This window comes from Nannobrachium achirus, assembly GCF_963921795.1.
Source record: "Nannobrachium achirus genome assembly, chromosome: 20".
NCBI lineage: Eukaryota > Metazoa > Chordata > Actinopteri > Myctophiformes > Myctophidae > Nannobrachium > Nannobrachium achirus.
The window spans coordinates 32,279,140-32,303,257 of NC_137827.1; the positions used below are offsets into that span (position 1 = coordinate 32,279,140).

Below are 24,118 nucleotides of genomic sequence, written 5' to 3' on the forward strand. Positions count from 1 at the left end.
ACCTTGAAATGTCAAAGTTTGAGAAACACTGCTCTAATACGTTTTTTGTACATTAAAGATTTACTGCATCACATCAGCGTTGTCAAAAGCAGAAGCTCTTGAAATATTGAAATACAAATTTTGGAATTGATTTTATTCCAAAATGGTATTTCAAATTGACTAGTGAACTGGCTCTGTGGAGGGGAAGGTGAATGATTAATGAAACTATGCCCTTGAGCAAGGCTCTTACTGCCTCTTACAGCTCGCATGGAGCTGCTCAGCACACAGCAGTAAAGCACTGTGTAAATGTTAGTTAGACACTGGTTCATTGCAGCTGAAACAAACAGCATACACACTCACTCAGCAAACCTCGCCTGTATAAATAAAGTCAGAATATATTTACCCCTAAGGAAATATTTACCCCTAAGATTTCACTTCCTTCATGACACATTGGCAAAATTTACCACCAATGTTTTTCTACTGTAGCTTAATGGGACAATTAGACTTCCCTAATTGCAGCTTATAATTATTGTTGATCCCAAGTGCCAACCTGTGGAATCAAATGCCTCATTAGAGCATCCATTAGAGAACATAATATTGTATGTTCGATTGCAGATACATGCCTCTGTGAGGAAACCTGTAGCTAAAGGGGTTGTGTGTGTGTGTGTGTGTGTGTGTGTGTGTGTGTGTGTGTGTGTGTGTGTGTGTGTGTGTGTGTGTGTGTGTGTGTGTGTGTGTGTGTGTGTGTGTGTGTGTGTGTGTGTGTGTGTGTGTGTGTGTGTGTCAAAGGCATGTGCACGCACACACACACACACAACGTGTGCTGGTGAAAAAACCCTAAAGGGACGTGGCTGCAGTATTTATGAGCATTACGTGCTGTTGCCATGGACAACAACAACAGCAATGTCCATCAGATCAAACATCTCTAACTGTGTGTGTGTGTGTGTGTGTGTGTGTGTGTGTGTGTGTGTGTGTGTGTGTGTGTGTGTGTGTGTGTGGGTGTGTGTGTGTGGCCTACATGTGTGTGAGGAAGGTTGTGAGAAAAAGAGAGGTTGAAAAGGGTCCTTTGTGTCCTCTTAACAACCATGCACGCACACACACACATGCACACACTCACACACACATTTGAATATGGTATTGTTTTAGGTGAAGCTAAAGTGTTTAATTGAGATCTCCCTTGTGCTTACTGGAAATAATGTATAATGTGAGTACATTCAGGCTGATGTGTAATTGAGTTTATTGAGAAATTAAAGGCAAGGCCAGTTTATTTGTATAGCCCATTTCAATGAGACAAATTAAAGTGCCTTTTAAAAGCAGAAGTAAAATAATATAGACACTTCATGCATGTCTCTCTCACTCCATCTCTCTCTCTCTCTCTCTCTCTCTCTCTCTCTCTCTCTCTCTCTCTCTCTCTCTCTCTCTCACATGATAATTCACTATAATACACATTCCCAATAATACTATCCTATCATTAACATCTGCTACAATTAAATGTTTTTTTAGGGTAGCCTTTGGAAATGATATGTGACCCAAACTGATAGAGAGACAGAGAGATAGATGGAGAGAGAGAGAGAAACAGTGAGGGGAAGGGCCCCCTTTCTCCTCCCGCGTGCGCGTCCCCGCGAGTGTTATATTGGCGGGGTCTTGCGGTCCCTCCCTCCCCATCCTCGCCCCTGGGGCGCGTGTCCGCCGCGCGGAGTGTCCGCCAGGGGGCAGCTTTGTCTCGGTCTGAGGCTGCGCCGCTCCTGCTGCATTACAGCGAGAAAAATACCACCAGATGGCAGTTTAGGATTGCTGCTCTTCTCCAAGGCGCGGTTCCGCTCGCACGGCCAATTTTCAATATTAATATACGCATAATATATACGCAAATATCGATTCATTATTTCGGAAGGTCCTTTTTGACTCAGCGATGGTCGATAAAGGTGAGTGACTTGTGTTTTGGTGATGTTTTGAGTGGTGGGAAGAGAGACGGAGCACAGATTAAAGATGGTGGACACAGGACGGGGAAAGGCTGGTTAGTTGGGGGATGGGCGCTGTAGCTAACGGAGGTGAATGTGCTTTCTCTCTCCCTCTCTCTTCCCCCAGCAGTTACCCAGAGCTGAGCGATTAGCCTCGCAAGCTAGCTCGAATATTTTTCCAGCAAGACCACTTGCTAGAAGGCAAAGTGGTAGCCTCAACACTCCCCTCTGTTTGATACAAATTGCCACCCAAGCGCGGGAGTTTGTCTCGTCAACAAATAAAAAGCCATGCGGTGTGACGTGTTTTTGTGCCTCTTTGCAAGGCAGTGAAGTGCAGAATTGTGAGCACCCCCCACCCCCCCTCATTTGCAGACTCCTATTATGATTGTACAGTATGGTATTGCTGCCCGCTCGTCGTGCAGCGCGTTGGTTATTGTCATCAGTGCGAATGCTACTTGCTGCCACGTTGTTGTGGACTTCACTGTTATTCATGCCTTTTGCCGTTCTACCAATTGCACATTGTATATTCATGTATATGTGGGATGCGATCTCTGCTTCTTTGACTGCTACTTTTTGCTTGTATCAACAACGAATATCCCGCCCTTTGATGTTTCAAGTTGGCACACTAGTTTTGTTATGGTGATGCGTCAGTCAGATCCCAGATGAATGCATTGTCTTCTAATGTCCAGAATGACAACCCAGGGGGTGTTTTCACCCGATTCTAGTCTAATGAACTTGGGGTGCATGTGTTACATTATTATGGCGTTTCTTTCCATTCCCGCCCCCTTCTGTGCGGGAAGCAGGCAACATTGAGCGGGGAAACGTGAGTCACAAATGGGGGATGGGCTCCTGAAAGCAGACTCGGGTGACTGTTGAGTTCCTACAGGTTTTCAAGTAGGCTAACTGGTCGCCTGCAGACTTTTGTACACACACTTAACAGCTGATGAGTTAGTAGGGATAGTTAATAGCAGGTCATAGTCGCCCCAGGCCAGGCAGTGTGCACGATTCCATGATTGTTGCATAACAGCTTTGTTTACAGTCTGAGAGCCATGTGATTTCTCTCTACCTACCAGCACTATGGCTGCTTCTGTCTGGAGCTTGCTGAGGCCACTTAGCTGTAGATTATCACTTAATGAATCCAGGAAGATGTGACACAGAAGATGATGACCTGGAATACATCATAATGAAACATCCAGCCAGAGCTAAGAAATACATAATGAGCTGTCTTATCAGTAATCAATGTGGCAATCCTGTTACAGTTAATGACTTACCTATGATGGTCTTGGTGTCCAACTCCTCCATTTGACAGTTGCCAGGTGTGTTGTGATCATGTAAACTGTGATAATCAGCAGCTCTGGTTGTCCCACTGTGAAGGGTGCCATGTCCAATACCCACAGGTATACAATGCAGCTTATTAATTAGCTGTATGTTCTCATTTTACTGTTTGTGGAGTATGCTGCAACAGGGTTTAGGGGGGTCTCTGTTTACTCAGGTATCTCTGACCTTTGACCGTGCTCCATTTCATGTAAGGAGGAATGACAATATTGACCACCCCCCATTTGAAATATAGATGTTTTTCTGTTCCATAATTTTGATGACTGGTTATTTCATATAGATTGTTTACAGATCTGCACTGTCGAGTCTTATACATTGATGTACATTGGACTCTTATACACAGATAAACAAACATTGACATATACTTTAAGGTTGACTATTGTTAAGTGGTTTGTTGTCTGTACCAGCTGAGAAGGTGGGAGTATTCCTGTTTCAATGCACTAGACTAGACCACTGGGAGGTGGATTGCTGAGGTGGAGCGCAAACACTTACCATCAGCTACCATTACTTGCCGGCTGCCCAGGATCGAAACCATGACATTGTGACCCAAAGGCGAGAGGTCTGCCGATTGAGCTACCCGGACACATACACTGTTGATAGACTGAATATATTCATTCATACTGTATAATAGGGCTGGGGAATTAATGGAAAATATATCGAAACCAATATTTTGAACAAATAAACAGGCCTATAACTGCTTAATCGAGAAGCAAAGTAAAAAATAACTAGAAAGATGCAATTCTGGGAAATTACAAGTGTGGTTGCTGTGACGCGATTCTCACTTACATTTGCAATGAATTCCATCTTACCATTTGAATTTTCCCCGTTCAAGTCAATGGGGAAAATTAATTCACTAATAAATTGATGGCCATATATGGAGATCTCTTTGTCAGTCCTTGTTCCTTGTTCTTTTATGCCCATATATGGAGATCCCTGATGTCATCAATATTACACCCATATCTTGGAATGCCCATATAGGGACATATTGTGTCAATCTCATGTGGTCTATGACGCCAGACATCTATGTTGTCAGATATCTCCATATTTGGGAAAAGTTTATTTTTTGCACACTATATAACGTATGCAAGCAAGCAAGCAGACGAGTCCCGATGAAGCAAGTTCATTTGACTTATGGCCCAAGTGTGGGAAGAGTAAAGTGGCAAAATAAAGTTCATCCGGAAAGATGGAAAGAAAGAAAGTCTGAAAAGTATTTTTCCCCTACTTATAATATATTTATGAATCGACAAAATACATTTGAATAGAGTTAGTTTTTCACAATAGTCTAAATCGATTAGTCTGATTAATCACGTAACACTGTATTATACCAAGTTGAACAATGGTGGTGTACAAAAATGCTGATCTACAAGCTATGCATTGTGAGTTTTTAGATTGGCTACTTAAACAGTTTTAAATAATTGTTATTAATTTGAAATTTTATCACCCAGCCCTATTATATTTTCATTGTTGACAGACTATCAGAAGTCAGACGATCAAAATAAAGGGTTTACTTATCTTTGCTTACAGACTGAGTCTGAACTCATTAACAAAACTAACAATAAAGTTCTTGATTTTCTTACACTGATTTTGTGGGAAAAAAACATGCATATGACAAAACTTAAATAAAATGGGTGGAATAACTGTTCTATTTCCATATAATGAATGAATATAATGAAAACATCATTATGCAACATGATTTGCAAGGCCATAGTTTTCTGCACAACACCAGAGGACCTTGTTGTCAAGAGGTACTCTGCAATAGAATGACAGCCTCCTGCTATTTAATTTGCTAATCTGCATTTACATTTTATTTATTTACTGAATTTTGGTGTACCAATGGACTATAGGGCTCTCCCCCTTTTCAATCTGCCTTCAAGTTTCTGTTACCCCTAATCCCAGTAATGGTACTAGTTATGGTAATGTTGTGCATCGGAAATGGCAGATCATCTACAAGCTCACAAAGGCGTGACACTTTGTCAGGTCATGTCTGTCTAACGTTCATTTTTTCACATTGGAAGCACTGCCACAAAACAAACAGCATGGTTTGAGCTGTTGGGCTCTGTCCTAGTTTGTGGGCAGATCAAAAATATAAGCGTTAGTGTAGGAGCATTTTATTTACTGTCAAAAAACGCAGTTTAGTGTAGAGTCAGAGTGCACTGCTGTGTTCACAACTTCAATGCTAAAGTCTAATTCATACTTCATCCATATAATAAGTGCATACAGTGAACAAGCACTTTGAAACATCACAGCACTCAGGTGGCACAGTGGTAATGTTCCTGCCCACCACCGCGGAGGTTGTGGGTTCAAACCCACCGCTATGCCTCCGGCTTTGCTGAGCATCCCCATGAACAGAATTGCACGATATAACAGCAGTGGCAACACAGAAATGTGTGGGCTGTGGGGAGGAATCAATTGGAATAATGACTAAATTGGGGAGAGAACGAGATAAAAAGCAATGCAAAGGCGATGCATTGTTCCATAACTAATTGCCTATGTTGAACGGTTAGTCATTGGGGACACTTGTTGGAGAAGGACCTCTTCTTGTCTGTCTTGACCCCAACAGGCCATGTGTGTTTAGCAATTACCAATTTGCTCTGACTGCATGTGCTCCTCCTTGCACCAACTACTGTAGAATGAATTAAGTTTATATATGTTAATAATTATTCCTGCTTCTTAAAGGATGTTGTGAATTTTCACAATTACAGACTTCTCAATGCTTAGGTCTACAACAGGGCCAAATCTGAAATTCTGTGGGCCAACGCATTCTCAACTTTTTTTTAGCCGAGTTTAATTCAGTTCAGCTCTGCCCAAACTACAATATGATGTCATTCAGCGGTTCGGGGAGGCGGGTAGGGTACTGTCATAAAGTCGGCTGTTCGGTGCTTCCGAGATGTTATTTGTCGGAAACAAACCAAATTAAACTCGTCTCTGAAAGTGGAGTATCATGAATTGGCCCTAAGCCTCTCTGGACTGCTATCTTCCGTTTTCTCAGGCATTATGGTAGAGCTAAGATAAGTGGGATAAATCCATCTTCCGTTTGGCTTTTCTTGGCTCACAGCCTGACCTGGTAGTTCCTATAATAGACCTGTAAGGAGTGGACTGGGTGTCCCACTAGTCGAGTGCATCTCTCCACTCCGACATGTCTCCTTTCCGACATGTCTCCATTCCGACACTAACCCTATCTCTAACCCTAAACCTTAGGCCCATGGGAGTGTCGCCACTCCGACAATAAGAAGTCAATTTCGGAGTGGCGACATGTCGGAATGGAGAGAGCCTCCCCCACTAGTCAAGGACCATTTCTGTCAGTTATCAAAATAATACAATGACCGGGTCAAATCATTTCTAAGTTATTTCTAGAGCTAATTGATTTTAATTGGGTAAAAATAAAATTTGTTAAGATTTGTGCCATGATGGCTACTTAGTCCTAGGTCCAGCTTAACTGGATTCTTTTGGTCAGCGCTACAGTATATGCTTATAACGGCATACCTAAGGAGATTATGTAATGCTTTTGAGATTTTTCAGAGTCAGTGCTTGTTACATGCTGACCTTGAATCAAGATATTTGGCTATAGCTAGAATATTTCCTGTAACTATACTGTAATTGTCCAGCCTTCAGCTTTTTTTTTTCTTTTTCTGGGGAGGGGGATGGTACAATTGTTTCTCATTGTCTTATATTCATAGACATTTAGGCAATTATCCAGCAGTAAGTCAGGGTGAAGAAGAAGGCTGGCAAGTGGAAGAATAGTGTGGAAGAATAGTGTTTAGTGTAACAGGCTTGTTTGCATGAACATTCTTTGACTTCAATGCGGGCCCTATGCATTGTCTGCCATTTATTTAGTAAGCAAACTGTAAATACACAAGTGCACTTGTAAAAAAAAGTTATTGAACGCCTTTTATTATTTGACAAATAAACCGCCTCCATGGAGAGCGGCAGTTCGGTAAGGATGAGGGAGTAGGGGGAGGGGGAGGTGGTTGGGTGTCTGTGATTGAACAACAGCTCAGCATTAAATCAGTCAGTGTGAGGTGTAATTGTTCCTGGCTGCAGCTGTGCCAGGCTAAAGAAAGGGCTGGACTGGACTCTCATCTGACGCACACCAAGAAAAATAGGATTTGGGCCAACTGCACATTAGGCCATCTCTGTTGTCTTGTAGCACGTTAACCTGTGGTTGTGTGAATGGAAGGGATAATTAGAGATTGACGGAAAGCAGTTTGCAGAACTATACCGGAGAGTAGTTTTGTGTTTTATGGGAAGCATATTGGATAGAAAAGTGTGGGGAAAATGTTAGAGGCATTTGTTGAAATAAAGTTCTCTCTATTACAAGTTCCCTGGAGTTTTGTAGCAATTTACATTCTAACTTGTTAGTGACTTGATAATTGAGTTGATGGAAAGTACTTCACAGTACTAAACCTATGTTCTTAGTACTTTTGCTATTTATACATACAGCAAACCAGATGAAGAAATTGCAGATTGAGGGTTTAAACATTTGTTTTAATGAAATATCCGAGACCAGTAGGGTTTTATGGAAGATGCTTCTGAGGGATAGTTCACCCAAAATTCTATCAATTACTCACCCCATGGAGTCTTGAATTCACAGATATCTTTTTTGTTTTTGTCGCATTCTTTGTGTCTCCATAGGGAACAAAGCAGGCTCTTTGTGTCTCCATTGGGAACAAAGCAGGCTCTTTGTGTCTCCATAGGGACCACTGCTGGTCATCAAATTATTGGTTTAGGAATGCGACATAAACAAAAAAGTATCCATGATTTCAAGTCTCCATTGGGTGAGTAATCGATCTAATAGTCTAATAGTCTTTGAAGTTTGACTGACAACTTCAATCCATGTTGATTTCACAGCTCTTGTCATACATCATATAAAAACATAGATTTTTACACTGAAGCTCTTGTTGTCTGATCAAACACGAAATAGCCAAATAAAACTAAACATAGGAAAAGCTATACCACCTAGTTGTGCTAGTAGTTGTGTTTTGTACACACGCCTTCAAGTGCCCTACACCCACACAGGATATAGTGTGTGCACTAGTGCCGAATAATAATTATCATAACATTATGTTGTAATATGTACATAATATAAACTTGCAAGACATTAACATTGCAAAGGTAACAATATGGATGGTATAATTTACATTTCCCCTGGTCGCCCTGGATGTACAGCTAATGCCACTATGCCAGCCAATCACAAACATCCCTTCACACTCCTATTGTGTTTATTAGCAGTTTCACAGGTCCTGCTCGCTCCCCTCTCATTGATAATGATCTACTAGATGCCATCTAAAAGACTTAATGCCGCAAGCAGCTTACCAAACCAAAGCCTTCTTATGAAAAGCTTTACTGTTTATGTTGGTTCCTTATGTCAGATTTCAATGACCACTGCAATGCTAAGCGTAGCACGTTTGTCAAATCGTAGTGAAGTAAGCCTTTGACTTCATGTTAGTGGAATTCAGTATAATGCAGTTTTTGAAGAATGCTCAGTTTTCACTGTTGCTATACAAAAAATACCATATCCATGGTCAAATGATTGGCACCAGCATCTCCAGCTGTGTTCCAATCAGGAAGCGAATGAGGTCATCGCTTTCAAAACGTCTCTGTTTCCGCCCAACCAGACTGAAGTCTTAAAACTAAGACAGGATCAGCAGTGTTTTCAAAAGTCTGGTGGTGACATGTGTAAACATTTATGCGTTTTAAAGCAATATTGGTACATTCACATGAAGTGTGAATTGAGTAATACATGTAATTACTGAGCAGCTTTATAGAGTTCTGGATTGCACTGAAGCTAACCTGAATTCTTCTCCTTAGCCGTGGACACATAATGAAATAAGAGTCAGTGCTGCTGAGCCTGAATTACAGCGAGTGTTTCTCTCAATGACCAGAAACACCCGTTAAGCTGATTTAGAATTCATTGGCATATAAATCAATGAGGCCTTATTACAGTCTCTTTACCACAAGACAGCAGAGCCCTTTAGCTCAGTCGTTCTAACCTTTTTAACGCTATTCCAAACTTACACTAGACAGATAAAAAAACTCAATCAGGTATAATGGTATATTCATTGCTTGGAAATGTCATGTGTCATATTCATTGTGATCACACAAGACAATATGGCATGATTTATTATAATGTCCTGCTCTCAAGAACTGGTGTAAGGTGTGTCTATGAACTAAGTGTAGCTCTGTAAAAACCTAGTTAATTGGCAGTGACAGAATGGCTAAAATGATTTTCATAATTGTAAAATTAACATGACAAGATCCCAGCATTCTAAAGAAAATGAACATTGAATAGGCCACTCCAGAAGATATGTTGGCCATCACAACTGCACAACACTATATCTCAGTTTGTTAATGTACAAGTCAAGGCAGGTGTAGAAAACTAAGCGTACCATAAGCTAAACAGCAACACTGCAAGAAGCATGTAAAACTGAAATGTTATAGTAACTAACAGTCTAGTTAAAGATTGCCAACGTACAAGTGAAACCTTCAAACCCACAAAAGCATTCATAACATTTTCTGTTTTGAGGGAAATATTTATCAGCTGAGCTGAGATTTCTCAATATCACATCACAATGTCATATAGGTATACAGGCTGTTGTATAGCACGATGGCAACTTATTTTGACCTCTGAATTCATTTTCCTCTGCTGGAGGCTGGAGACGTTGCTGGTGAGTGGATTTGTGTTGATTAGTACTACTCATCTGTCAAGTTGTAATGAGATTGTCTGCATCTTGTTGTCACATGTCTGAAAGGGTGTGTACGCTGTCTGTGTTATGCTGGGTGATTGTCCATATTCTTACTGTATGTATATGGTTCTGGTTCAGTGGTTGCTAGGCTGTTACAGTAGGTTTTATTTCACCTGCTGCTGACACACAAATCTAGTTTCTGATGCAACCCAGAGTGGATTGGTTATCACTGGTTCCCTGAAAAGCGAAGAAACAGATTGAGAACAGAGTGTTGTTGTTTTTTTGTATTTTTTTGTTAACCACAACCCTAGCGTTCCTATTCTGGGCATAGTAGGCAAACATTCTGTTAAAGTAGCAAATCTACAAGCCCACGTGTCATGTGTTGTGAGCTTATATATCGTCTATTTTCTACAATAGATTTGGTGTAGAGGGAAACAATGAGCAGAGTAGACCATGTTAGACCCCTGGGCGACTCCAGACCAAGATGTACTGTACAGTATATAGGATTTATGTTGTAAAGCTGCCTTCTGGCAGAAAAAAGCATATTTTCTTTTCAATCCATGACCCAGTTCTGGTCAATTGAAAAACGTAATTGCACCTATGGGGGAAGTTCGCTTTGTAGTCTTGAACATAACAAATCACCATACCATATAGTATACCATATTAATAAGCCAGTAAGACTAACACAGCATATGAATGCACTGCATACAGTACACTTGTCAAAAGGAATTCTGTAGTGGTGTACGATCTGAATGGGCCGCAATGCTGCAATAGAAACGCAAATAACTGTCTGAAGTTTTATTCAAATAAAGGAAGTAGATCGATAACAATCTTTTTCTATTTACAGTAACATTATGACCAAGTTCTTTTACCTTGAATTTGGGCTCAGTCAACTAGTTTATACGCAAGTACTTGGTACTGAATCCTTGTATGTAGTTTCAACAAAATTGGGTCCCAAATGATTAACCTTGCCTCATATTGAACCATATTGTTATCTTCCAAAGTTTCCGTAATGCCAGCTTTTAGAGGCTGTGTCTACTGATGATTTTTTCCTTTAAAATGGAGCAAAATCAACCAGCTCAAAATTTGTAAATAGAGGCCATATGGCTGGAAATGCCTTTCAGGTGCGAAGGTTAAAGGGAAATCAAATACACCTATCTGCATAAGTAGATTGAATAAATGAATTAGGTCCCTCAGCGTGTTTGCCAGACTTGCCAGTGTCTGCCACAGTTTCGGCTAATGATGACTAATATCATGCCTTAATGTTGCAGGAGGCAACAGTCCCAGTATCATTTATAATATATTGATCACATGAAAGCCACACAATAGGCTAATAATAAGTCTTACCATCTCATCTGATGAGGATACAGTATGGATGAAATCTAGCTGTGACCAGAGTAGTCCAGATCCCTTCCCCATTCCACAAATTAGGACAGTGTTGTGTTAATCCAAAAGACTATCTTCCCCTCAGTAATCAATAAAGCTCCATAATCCTTCGAATAGCGGCGTTCCAGTAGGCCCTGGATTCCAGCCTCATCTTTTTTATCTCTGTAAAGGTGAGCAATGTTCAGTAGAAAAGGCTTATACAGTATATCATTTTGGCGAGAGACTTAAGTCGAACTTCTTTCTGCACAGTGAAATTGGTTTCACGTTTGTTGAAGTCAGGGTGAACTTGCTTCTCAAATACAAGATGCCATACAACTGCGTAACACACAAATCAAGGCTGTACATTCCCTTCACATTCATGAATAGCACCTCCTCAGATTGTGCTTAGAGAGTATACACACCACTTTACACAAAACATTTACACACAATTTACGAACAGCAATGAGGCCATTTATTTTCTCCTGTCATATGTGTCCTGCGACTGGGTTCAATTGTGTTCAAACTAGAAATTAACCACATACTGTACCAGAGATCACTTGGAACCACCTCGTACAGGTGGACCAGGGAGTCAGGGAGCATTCTTTGGTCCTTATCAGGGTTCATTTTGGGCTTTCACACCACCCCAAGTGAAACAAACTTGGCCCGGGGTTAATGCTCCAGGGTTCAATTCAACTGCACTGACTATAGGGCTGGTCTGAAAGCAGCCTGAATTCAATTTCTCAACCCACTTTGAGGCTAATGCATGCTTTTATTTGTTCTCACTTCAACACATGCTCACGTCCAGATAGTTCATGCTAAGTCTCCAACACCGAAGCTCAAATCTATGTTTTTCTTACTTACATTTTTATTAATTTTTAATGAACAAAACTATACACAACTTAAGACAATAAACAAACAAAAGACATCACACAATGTTGCCAAACACCATCTTATATAGAAAATAAATCAAAATTAATTAAGCTCAAATCTGTGTTAATGGAAAAGAATATGAATATGCTTATGGTTTTATAGTGTCTTTTAAGTGACCCCCCCCCCCCCCTCATAAAAACTAAAGTAAAATAAATCATTTCCCCAAATCATTATGTATGATAACAATCTTTAAAAGAAAACAATGCTCTATAAAGGCTCACCAAGCTTTACATTTAGTTTGAGGACACTCCATAGCTGAGTAATATTTGCCTTGGGACTTTAGAAAATGCTACAGCTGGCCCCTTGTGAGTTTAAGCCTAGGTAATGCACACATTTGTTGACACTGATGGCAGTTGATCCCACATTCTTTCTTTTCTTTTTTTCTACATTCAGCGGCAGTAAAAGCAAGGCTTTGTGGACTGGAACACCTTATTAAAGAGTGAGCCTTTAGACAGACGGCTCAGAGAAAGAAGGCTGCCACAGCCTGCCAGCGATGCTTTGCTCGCACTGAATACAGGGGGAAGAGAGAGCGAGAGAGAGAGCGTTAACAGGCTGTGAGCTAGCAGATGCGAGTCTCTGTTTTCATTTACACCTTTTATTTGAGGGCATTTTAGCTGGTGCTCTCTCACACAGAGTAACTGACACTGAGTGCAGCTAGAACAACAGTGTGTTTAGCCACTTAAGCCCCCCCCTCCCCATTTAAAAATAGCAGTATTGCTATTTTTAAAGAACTTTACCCATGACATGACGAAAATAGGTAAGGAATGCAAAGTTAAGGGCGACCACTGTGTCCTGCTGAATAGATATGGCATTTATTTTTCTGAGATCAGGAACATTTTGAAATATCCTCTGGGGAAGGAAATTATAAATAAGAAACTATAAATGCATATCTCTACTTGAGCATAGAATTTCACAGAAGCTTTCCCTTCACTGTAGAATTAATTTATGGAGCATACGCTGTTCAGTAAATAGATTGCCATAGAAGAGGGGTCTTCAACAGGGGATCCGGGACCCCTAGGGGGTCCTCAGAGTTACTACAGGGGGTCCTCCAAATCTTCCAATCCTTTTTATATTAACAACTTGAACCCTAGTGTCCATATTCTGAGAACTGTAACCAAAAATAGAAGATCTACAAGCTCACAACGTCTCGTTTCAGCAAAGAGGTTTGGTGTAGAGGGGAAAAAGTACAGAGTAAAAGGTCAAGTGTATTAGGTAATGACGGCTCAAGTGGTTAAAATCTGAAAACACAAATTGACATGAATCCAAAATACACTGATGGTTGTGCTGTCAAATGATGAAATTACTCTATATGGAATCTATGAAAAGGTAGTGGGCGTCCCTGCTTCATCTCTCTCTCAACTAAGGGGTCCTTGGCCTGAAAACTTTGAAGACCCCTGGCATACACTGTTCAGTAAATAGATTGCCATAGAACCCTTAGATGTACTGAAACATTTACTGCAGTGTTGAGATGTAGCTGAGTGTGTTTCCCCTGTAGGAGTGCAGACCGTGAGTTTTGACTAGAACTAGAAGGTGATCCATTATTGATCCCAGAAGGGGGGGGGGGGGGGGCATCCAAGTTGCCTCCAGTTGCAAAGGCACAGATTGATAACATGGCAATTTAGCCAACACAGACTCTAGGGGAGGCAGTCACTGAAGAGATTATTATTCCTTGTCTAGGCTGGTGAAGGCTTCTACTGTATATATTATTATTGTTATGCTATTATTAGAATTTAGATTACGAGAGGCTTGTGGTTTAGAATTGGCACAGGGCCTGAACATATAATCCTTCAGGTGGCAAGGTTAAAATCATTGTGTGCGTGTGCGTGTGCGTGTGCGTGTGTGTGTGTGTGTGTGTGTGTGTCTCTCTTTACACAGCCGCAGCTTTACTATTGATTCACTGATCCATGCCAAATCACCTCCACAGCTTTGTACAAATGAATTGGTCACGGAAGGACGGAAACCTCAGCGTTACAAGCAATTAGAGGTTAGGTTTGGATGTTGGAACGGTGACAATGAAGCTTATTATCTGTTGCTTAGATTTCCATCGCTTTATAAAGGCTATTTCTGTGAGTTCCATTGAGCTGTACTTGGGAGCGGTGACTTGCTCCTTTGGCTGAAATGATGAAGCTCAGGCTTGTCTATGACTATGTGCAGTGCCCACAACTAAGAGATGTTTCTACTTGTGTTTATATTGTCCAGAACCCATCTGCTCTGTATGATGTTGGCACAGACTACATACCAACACACAGATTATAGTGGTTCTTTAACCAACTGTCCCATTCCTCACTGACCCACAGACCCAGTCATCCTACCTCATTATATTCAGGACATTAAACGTGCAGTATTTGTCCTTTGTTGTCCATAGTGACTCATACTGGGGCTGGAAGATGTGTCTTCAAATCACATGATTATGATTTCTTTTAAACCTTTGCCTCGATTACGATGAATTAATATTTCATTTGTTTTACATTGCACTCATAGTTCTCTCACAAGATCTGTACTGTTTTGTTGATATATTAAAGCAAGTGAACAAGATGAAGTAGCTGGTTAGAGGTTCTAAATGTCGGTTTCAATATATTTTCAGTTTTTTTAACTGCCAATTAACCGCCAACTCAGCATAAGAGTGGCATGGTTTGGGTGCAGCAAGTCGTGCTGTAAGTAGCTGATGGTAAGTGTGGTGCTCCACCTCACCAATCCATTTCCCAGGGTTATAGCGCATTTGTAAAGGGGACAGACTCCAGTGTTATCGGCTGATACCAACAATTAGCCTTTCCCGACCTACTTATTGACCCAACCTTGCTCACCACCACTAGCAATACAATAAAGTGCAAGTTAGATACCTGCATATTGCCCGGGCAAGGCTCCAATTGTATTCATTAAATTCATATTCATGAATTCAACCAAAGGGACTTCATTCCAATGTGTGATTCCTAAAATCCTTTCAAGACAGGGTCTGATGATGGCGTGGTTTCTGACTTCATGTGGCAGACACACATGACATATCTAATATTTACGATTCAGAGCGAGGTTTCAGCCTAATCTGAGACCCATTGACTTCAATTATCAAATTAAAGTTAAATTCCCGAAAAGTATTTTTAAGAATTAATTTTGTTGTTGTAGATCTACTATTTTCAACAAATGTTTCTCCATTTTCGCAGAATGTTCACATAAAATGACATGCCCAGAATAGGAATGCTAGGGTTCATGTGGTTAACTTGCATAAATTGCCTCCCTAAACACATCTTGCTATCATTGTCTGGCTCAAGTCGACACCCAATATAGCTTGGACCTCTGGTTACCCTCCACAAGGTCAACCTTTATCGGGGCATTTATTATGCTGCTCAGCCGTACATTATTGCTTCATCATGATTTTTTTTACTTTGACACCCTTCTGCATGCATTAGCAGGCTGCTCTAGCTTCTGTTGGAAATCTTCAAGTGCTGTCAGCCAGGTCATTAGGAAGTAATTATGGGTATGGGGGCTAATGGCCTCCTCAAGGGCTGTGTGTGTTTCCTCAGTGTCTACCTCTCCATATGCCGATGTGTATGTCTTCTTTGACATTGTACATGGTTCCCAGTGTGGTTGTCTGTCCATAAGCCCCCCATCTCTCTGTGTGTTTTTTTGGTCCGTCTCTCTCTGCCCTGTCCTTTCCCTCCATTAGCTGTGAATAACAGGCATTGGGAGAATCTGGGCCAAGGTGAGAGAGCGCAAAAGAGAGAGAGTAGAAAGATGAGAGAAGAACAAATGAGTATTTTTTTTCTTCTCCCCCTCATTCTCCTGCTCTTCCCCCCTCCCTCCCTCCCTCTCTGCCATTTTTCTATCTCCTCTGCTCCGACTGAGATCCCTCAGTGCTACTGTACCACCCCCCGTCCCCCGTCCCCGTCCCCCGTCCCCCGTCCCCCCAACACACACACACACACACACTTTCTCCCGGCTCCATTTTGCGCAAAGCCGCAGTCTAGCAGGCAGCCATTGCAGGCAGCCATTGCAGGAAGAGGGAAAGACAGAAGAACACTCTGCATGTCCTCAGCAGTGCCTTTTCTCCTGATTTTAAACGTGTCTTTTTTTATCTCTTGCTGGGATTTCTTTTCTTTTTTTCTTTTTTACCCCGTCAAATCTATTTATCCTTTATTCATTGAGGTGGACCCCGGGAGATTAAAATTCTAGTTTTCAGTAGAGGGAAAAGAGATCTTGTCTATTTCTGCAGTTCACACACAGCCACATGCACACACACGCCACCCCCCGCCCCTCCCCCTGACTAAGCTCTGTTACTGAATGGAACAGTGAACAAACATACACTTTCTTGTTGTAATGACAGATGGTAACTTGTATGTGTACATGCGCTTTTTCTGTCCATGACATCTGAGTGGGTGTGCTGTCCATATGATCTCTATTTTCTGACTGTGTAAATATCGCTGTCAAGAGAGAAGATCTGCTAATTGCTGAGTGTGTGGTAATCCTAATCTGGTGAAAGTGGATTGTGACAGTTGGCTGCTGGGGGATTAGGCCAAGAAGGTTCTCTGCTGCCAGCTCATAACTGGCAGCACAAGAGACCATCTTTTGTTCCTGTTGGTGTCAGACTTCAATATCTGTAGTACATTGGGCCTGGATGTATGCAGTATGGTAGTCCAACACTTTGGACTGATCCCAGAGTAGGGCATGCCTTCTTTGATTTGTCAGCATGTTGTGCAGATAATGCTGCTCAGAACTTAAAGTGAAGCCTTGCTGGACGGATATCCCCATTTTATATTTGAGAAATCACAGCTACCTCGGGAAACCACACACAAGCAACGTGTTTGTTACAGGTTATGTAGAGGGGGTGCTTATTGAATGGCGTGGTGAGAGCCTTTATGCATTCTTATTGAGAACCAATCACAACAATGTAAATTGAGCGAATAATGCACAAGAAATGTATTCAGTCCAACGTTTGTTGATGCAGCTTGCTCGTACCACAGGGTCACATTAGTCAGACTTCACATGTCCTGCCATTGGCAAGACAGTAGATTTCCAGTGGATTGGCAGAACATTGAGCTTGTAGATCAGCTATTTTTGCAATTTTTATGACCTTCTCTCACGTATTACTTCGAAGTTTAAATCTACCTATGAAGGTGGATTCTGCTTTTCAATGGGAATGGAGTGGTTTCTTGCCATTTGCGGGTTTCTGCAAAAATACACTCGTAAAAATTAGAAAGGCAAAACAGGGAAAGAAGTCTGTGGGGGAAAAAAAGCATTTGCAGGAAATCTCCTGGAAAAGAGTGGTAAAGCCCGAAGACTTGAAACGGCACATCTGTATGTGTAGTATGTAGTAAAATAAACTATAACCTGCACACTCAGATGGTCCAGTAAATATATTTATTGACAATATTATGAGCCTAGGGTCTGCATCAGATCAACTTGCGTAAACTCATAATTTGACCTGACGAAGAGCCTAGGTTCAAAAAGTTAATAAAGGTATTGGAACATGTGTGTGCAGGTTTTCTTTTTCTTTTTCCAAAGGGAATTTCTTTGGGCTATTGGGGTTTTAGAGTAAAGGCCATCGGACTAGAAATCCTCATTAAGGCCTGCCGATATTAATGTATACAAATATATAATCAAAGATCAAGGATTTTATTAGAGATGTTACCGATCAATCGGCAATGGATCGGATCGGGCCGATCAAAGCGTGATCGGCGATAATCGGTGGTTTAGATCAAAAGGTAAATTCACCGATCCGATCCGATCGGTGCATCCGATCAACCAGACGTTCAGTATGCCCACTTGAGGCCATTTTGGGGTATTGATTCCCACAGTGCTGAAGGAATAATTAGTTACTGCTATGATAATAAATACATAGTAATGCTGGTAAATAACTATAAGGCAAATATATAAATGAATTCATGAGTGAATTAATTAATTAAAGTTAAAACATTAACATTTAGAAAATATAAATAATATATAAATAATAACTTGATCGGATCGGTGATTGATCGGTATCGGGTGATCAAACTTTTGTGATCGGTGCTCGGTGATCGGTTCCAAAAAACCTGATCGGACCATCCCTAGATTTTATTATTATTTCCTAGAATCCCTACCCTTCTTATTACTTCAATGCCCATGGAATGCACTAGCGACTGCTACTAGGGGTGCCTGTTCAGCAGGGAGCCTGTCCCTCCACATGCGCTGTGGTGAAACTCCTGTCAAGTGAAACAAAGTGTCTTGCAATGTGGGTGTCTTCTCTTCTCCCCAGGATAACTGTATGGGTTAGCAATGACAGGGACTATGTGGTGCATTGTTCAAGGAAAAGAGATAATATACTGGCCCTGGGTGAGAGAAGTGATAAAAAGACTGAGAGGCTATAACTATTATCACCTCTGGTTGACAGGGCAGGAGTTCACCAGTCAAGGATGCTATTTTCCCACTTGAGTAAATTATGCTACGTTTTTCGACTCATCAAAAGGCTGGCATTGGTCGGGCTCTATTATCATCAGTGGCAGTGGCTGTGGACTTTGGTTGGACAACCCCAGTCAATGACAAACGCCTAGGTGCCAATTTGATTCATTTGAATAATTATGATGATATTGATTATTATTAATCATTAGTTATATTTAGATTTGTATTAGTTAAAGAGTGAAAAATGAAATAAAAGAGTAAATTAAGTACTGGAGGATTATAGCCAGATTTGAATGGTAGACATTGCATTTGTGGGCCTGGCCTGGGACTCAGGGATGTCGGCGATTACTGTTTCTTGTTGGTCATTAGTGAAGTGAGTACAGACATCGCAGGTTGCAATCTGATGTGTCAAGCTTCCTCAAGCATATTCTAATCTATACAGTCTGTTGTGCTCCCTCTCTTTCCCCCTCTCATATATTGCTTACTATCCGTCTTTTTTTTGGCAGTTTTTGTCTCTTATTAACTTCACCCTTTTGCCTTAGCTTCTTTCCCTCTGTTTCTGACTTCAATTCGAAAATCACTTTTGTTTCTCTCCACATCTGAAAGACGCTGATACAGAGATCCTCCCCATCTCTTCTCGTCCCTGTTTTTCTGTGATGTGTTTTGCAGATCTGGGCAGAGAGCAGCCTGTCTGTAGGAATCAGATAACCAGAGTGTAGACTATCAGCTACAGCCAAGCTCCCGGCTTAAGCTCTCAGTTTATGACCTCGTCAATGCTGGAAATAAAATACTAAGCACGAGCGGTCTGCTCAATAATTACTTAAATATATTTAATGTTGATGTGGTTTTTATGCATCGCACCACAGCTTTAACACACCTCATCAGCCCCCACAGCCACATAGTCTTTCCAATTTCCAAACACAGTGGGCATATTCAGAGTTGAACTGTTGACTGCCTGCTGGCCATCTGCCAAACTGTTTTGCAGATTCGAGAGAGAGAGTGTATTTATTTTTTACCAAGTTCCGACTGATGATTTGTAATTTTAGGCACAAAGTAGGCTACTATCATATTTGTTATGCTACACTTTCGTATTTCCTCTGTGTGAGTATTCTGTTTTTTTTTTTTTTTTTTTTCATCCTAGTGACTGCCAAGTGGTTCACTTATGTGGTCCACTTACATACGTAATTGGACATTGATGATCCATTGATGATGATGTAATAACTTCCACCTGGACCCTGGCACACCCAGGCACAGTTCTAGTCCAGTGTATTTTGACCGTGGTCCTTGGGACCCCTGGTACCATGATACTCAATAAATACCAGGTGTTTCACTCTGATGGGTGTGGTTTCGTAGGACATGGAGCGTGCTCTATGCTTCAACAGGGCAGGCATGCTCTCGGCCGCTTGCTGGGCGGCCAGTCTGTTTGCATTATGTAGCTACTAGCAAGTTTGTTAATAATAGCTAGTAAAACGTTTCACTATATTCGAAGCAAAGAATGTTTTTCATGATGACAAAATTATGTAAAAAGTATTGACAACAAAGTAGGTGTGCCAACAGCAAAGAGACTAGAGACTAGATCAAGGCAGTTGATATTATTTTTCGTTTAGAAAATACGTCGACATTCAATGTAGTAAGCTTAGCTTAAGTTAGCGATGACGGCCACTGGATTGTATGCCAATGTCACTGCTATTTTCGTTCGAACAACTTGCCATAAATACACTGAAAGAAATATGCCTCGTGTGCTGTATATATAAGTACCTGTCTGGAGACAAAAAAAAGAAAAATGTTTTATACAGTAACTATTATTACTCTTACTATCTCTGTAAGATAAAGTATTTTGGTATGAAATCCTGCATTTGTACTTTATTCAAGTATCCTACATCATAATATGTCTGGCTATTGTAACACACCTAATGTGAGTTTCACGTCGAATTGAAATGTCAGCGAGTTCTGTTGATTTTCAACCTTCAATGAACAGCAGCGGCTAATGCAGAATGCAGTATTATCTATGCCTGGCTGGTACTGCTGATTGTCTGACCTACTGGAGAGTTGCATAGACCTGGTGTCCCAGGTTCCTGTTTAGACATCGGGAATGACAGCAACACCATGTAAATGCCTTTTATTTCCCAGTAGGGTCGAAAACTGCAGTAGCGGTTCCTTAGTCATAGCACACAGTCTTTTTATTTCATTATAGATTATATTGTGTTATAACCTCTATTATAATGTATTATAATTATCATAGTAATACATTAATACTTTATAGTGTGTTATAATCACAGTTATAATCCATTATAGTGTATTATAATTAAGATAGTTGTAATGATATTGTATTATAATCACAGTAAAAGGGTCAATTTGTTTCTTAACGATAGGGGTACTTTTGTGTGGTGCGGTGTTGTGTAGTGTGGTGCTAAAGCTGCAGTCAAAAGGGGCTCTAGAGAGTCCCTGAAATCCACTTTGAGAACCACTGTTCTATGTAATTGTCCCAGTCTGCATCTTCCTGATCACACAACTGAGGAAGATAAATCTTTTGGTTGTTGCACCAGGCGCATAAATTGTATTTTCCACCTGTTTGATGTCATTAACCTACATGGTTGATTCTGCAGCTCATTGTGCCTGACCTAGTTAGCTTTTTGTCCAAAAAACCCTGAAGATAATGATTCTCACTAAATCAGCACTTGTATTATCCAATGCTAGAAATGAGAATGTGTGCAACTTTATCATGCTTCTTGCTGCAATGATGTGCGAAGCACTGTTATAGGTCTGGAGGATTGTTTATGTCAAAGTAGCTGATTAAGATAGATACATGTATTAATCAGAGGATTTATAATTTGTTTGTCTATTAGCAATGGCAAATTCTTGGGGTTTACAGGATTTTTATATTTCTGATAGTCCATACTGTTTGCCTGTAATTGCTTCCACAATAAGTGGGATGGGACTATTCATTTTAAAACCTAGTGCGTATGTCATGAACAGGCACGTGCTGCACACATAGACATCAAAGGGGGCTTGAGCCCCTGCCCTTTTATCCGTCTGTAAAAAACATTCTCTGCACGTCACTGGTCATGAACGCATTATCCAATGAATGAACCTCAAATTGGAATAGCATGTTGAGAGGCTGCTATAGAGCGCTCGCTGTCCCTCTAAGCTTCCTCGCGGCAGATGGCCACAGTCCTGGCAAGGTTTCTAACACCATGACCCTCTGGTCATATCATCTCTCTCCAGCCACCACACCACCATATCCACTACTTGAATCCACTTAACCCGATCTAATTCTTCTTAGTCCACTGCCCTCCATCACCTGGCTGTCACGCCTGGCTCCTCGACAGTCTCTAGTAGTCCACAGGGAGAAACAAGAGATAAAGAGCAGGTGATATGTACAGTACACTCCTTGACATTGCAGTGTTATCATTGTATGTAGTTGCTCTCAAAACATTTGTGTAAACAGGGAGAATAGAGGAGACATGGCCTGCTATTTCCAGATTATTTCAGTAATCTGAAACAAATTCCCCAGAAGCAAAACATGATGTCGGTGTTCAGAAATGTTGTTTCTGTGATAAATCCCCCTTTTCATTATATGTTTTTCTTAGGGTTTGGACTCTGGATGCTGCTATGAAAAGTGAAAACCCTTTAACTTATCTTTACCTAATGCCCTGTTCTGACCTTTTGGGGGCAGCTGCATGTGGAAGGTTTCAATGCCCGTTTGTGAGGAATTTCCATTTTCCACCAGTTTCTTTTTGATTGAGTTCAACTGTCTTATCGTCTTTGAATAGAGAGCAAGAGAAAGCTGTCTGGATTGTATTGTACGTACAGGGTTAATCAGCTTTAGCGCTAGGCTAGATGCAGTGGCTGTGGTATACAGTATGAGACAGGCGAGGCACAGTTAAGTAGCTTTATCCACTCAATTACAGCTCTACAGGGTGGTGTGTGGTGGCTAAGCCTGTGGCTGTCCTACAGAGGAGAGATGGATGCCCTCTTGCTGTTTCTCTGCTCTCCTTTTGTTTTGCTTCATTCATAATCTGGTGACATTTGGCATGTCAAAACAAAAACAGAATCGCAAACAGAAAACACAGACAACGGTGAAGATTTTGCTTTGGCATGTTCTGCAGTGACGGTCTCGCATTAAACATAACACAGGATTGCTGACAAGACTACATAGACACACCAGACTGCCATGACATGTATTACAAAGACAGACAGACACAGTAGATATTCAGGAATTTCAGGCACAGCATACACATTTCATACTTATGCTTCCTTGTTTGAGTTGTTGTCTCCGCCAGGCCGAGACCGTTTTCGCCCTGTCCTTCCGTCCGTGTGTGTCCGTCTGTCTGTGTACAGCTAATCTCCGGCACCGTTGGCCCGATCGATGTGAAACTGCACACAAACTACCTGGAGGCCATAGCAGAACCCTTGCCCCAAATTTTTCACATCGGCCTGTTATAGCGTAACACATTTTGTGATAATTACTAGGTTTTGTTCAAACATCACGCAAATCGATACACATTATCTCTACAGTCAAGTGATCAAGAAGGATTTGTCAGATTTTTCATTTACAGTACCATCCTGATTGGCTAATATTGGCATCTAAAGTTTGCAGGAGTGGTTGGTTTTGAACAAAATGCCTCAAATCAGTGTCAGATTGGCATGAAACTTTGCATGCACATTGCCACTAGGTCAAGGAAGAAATGCCTCCCTTTTCACATTGGCCTATTACAGCGCCACCTGGCATGGTGACGCCTTTATCTTCTTCCTAACTTTCCCTGCATTTTTGTCAAAACTTGGTATTTTCATTTGGCTCTAACTAGGGAACGCATGGGCCAAACAACTCACTTTCGACGGGGGATTGAATATTCTGTGACTACTTGAAAAGGGTAGAACATTTTGGCCCTGAACCGTCCGTCTTAGTTCGGGGCTCGGACCCATGCTACCCTTTAGTATGTGCAATACATTCATATAATGCTGGCCCACCATAATGTACCTGGTCTGGTGGAGACCTGTGCTCCGAGGAGAACATTTCTCTAGCTGTCTACTGTGCCTGGTTGAAATGGTCCTATCAACGGTTTATGACAGTAATAAACTAGGCATTGTTCTCTCCTTCTGCAGAGCCCTTTTTCTTCCATGCCACTTCAGTTATGAGTCTTTATGATCAGCTGTATTACAGTTTCTCCTCTCCTGACCAATGAAGAAAAATGCATCTTTAGGCCATAATGTCTGGTAAACCTTCAAATTCACCATCTGTTTTCACCACCTGAGCAGTCAAAATAGCTTTTAAAATGATATATGATTACCTGCCCTTGTGGAATCACAAAGCAGAGCAGACGCTCCAGTCCAGACAGCACATGACTACGCGCCATTGGCTTTGTTGTGTGGCTGACGATGACTCAAGTAAACCCAATTATTAAAATAAAAATAAGAAAATGTTTGTCCTGAAACTTTTGCTACTTTTTAATATTCACTTATTATTTTAATGTGTTGCTCTTAAAGGACCAACTGTAT

The 24,118-nt window shown here is 41.1% G+C and overlaps 1 protein-coding gene across 1 annotated transcript in view; it reads left to right on the forward strand.

Moving 5' to 3' along the window:
* The first annotated feature begins 1,765 nt into the window (after positions 1-1,765).
* Positions 1,766-24,118, forward strand: part of stag1a (STAG1 cohesin complex component a) — a 62,140-nt gene continuing 39,787 nt past the window's right edge. The window contains exon 1 of the mRNA XM_080751238.1: positions 1,766-1,901. The gene's annotated coding sequence lies outside the window, so the exon portion shown is untranslated. The remainder of the gene's footprint in view (positions 1,902-24,118) is intronic.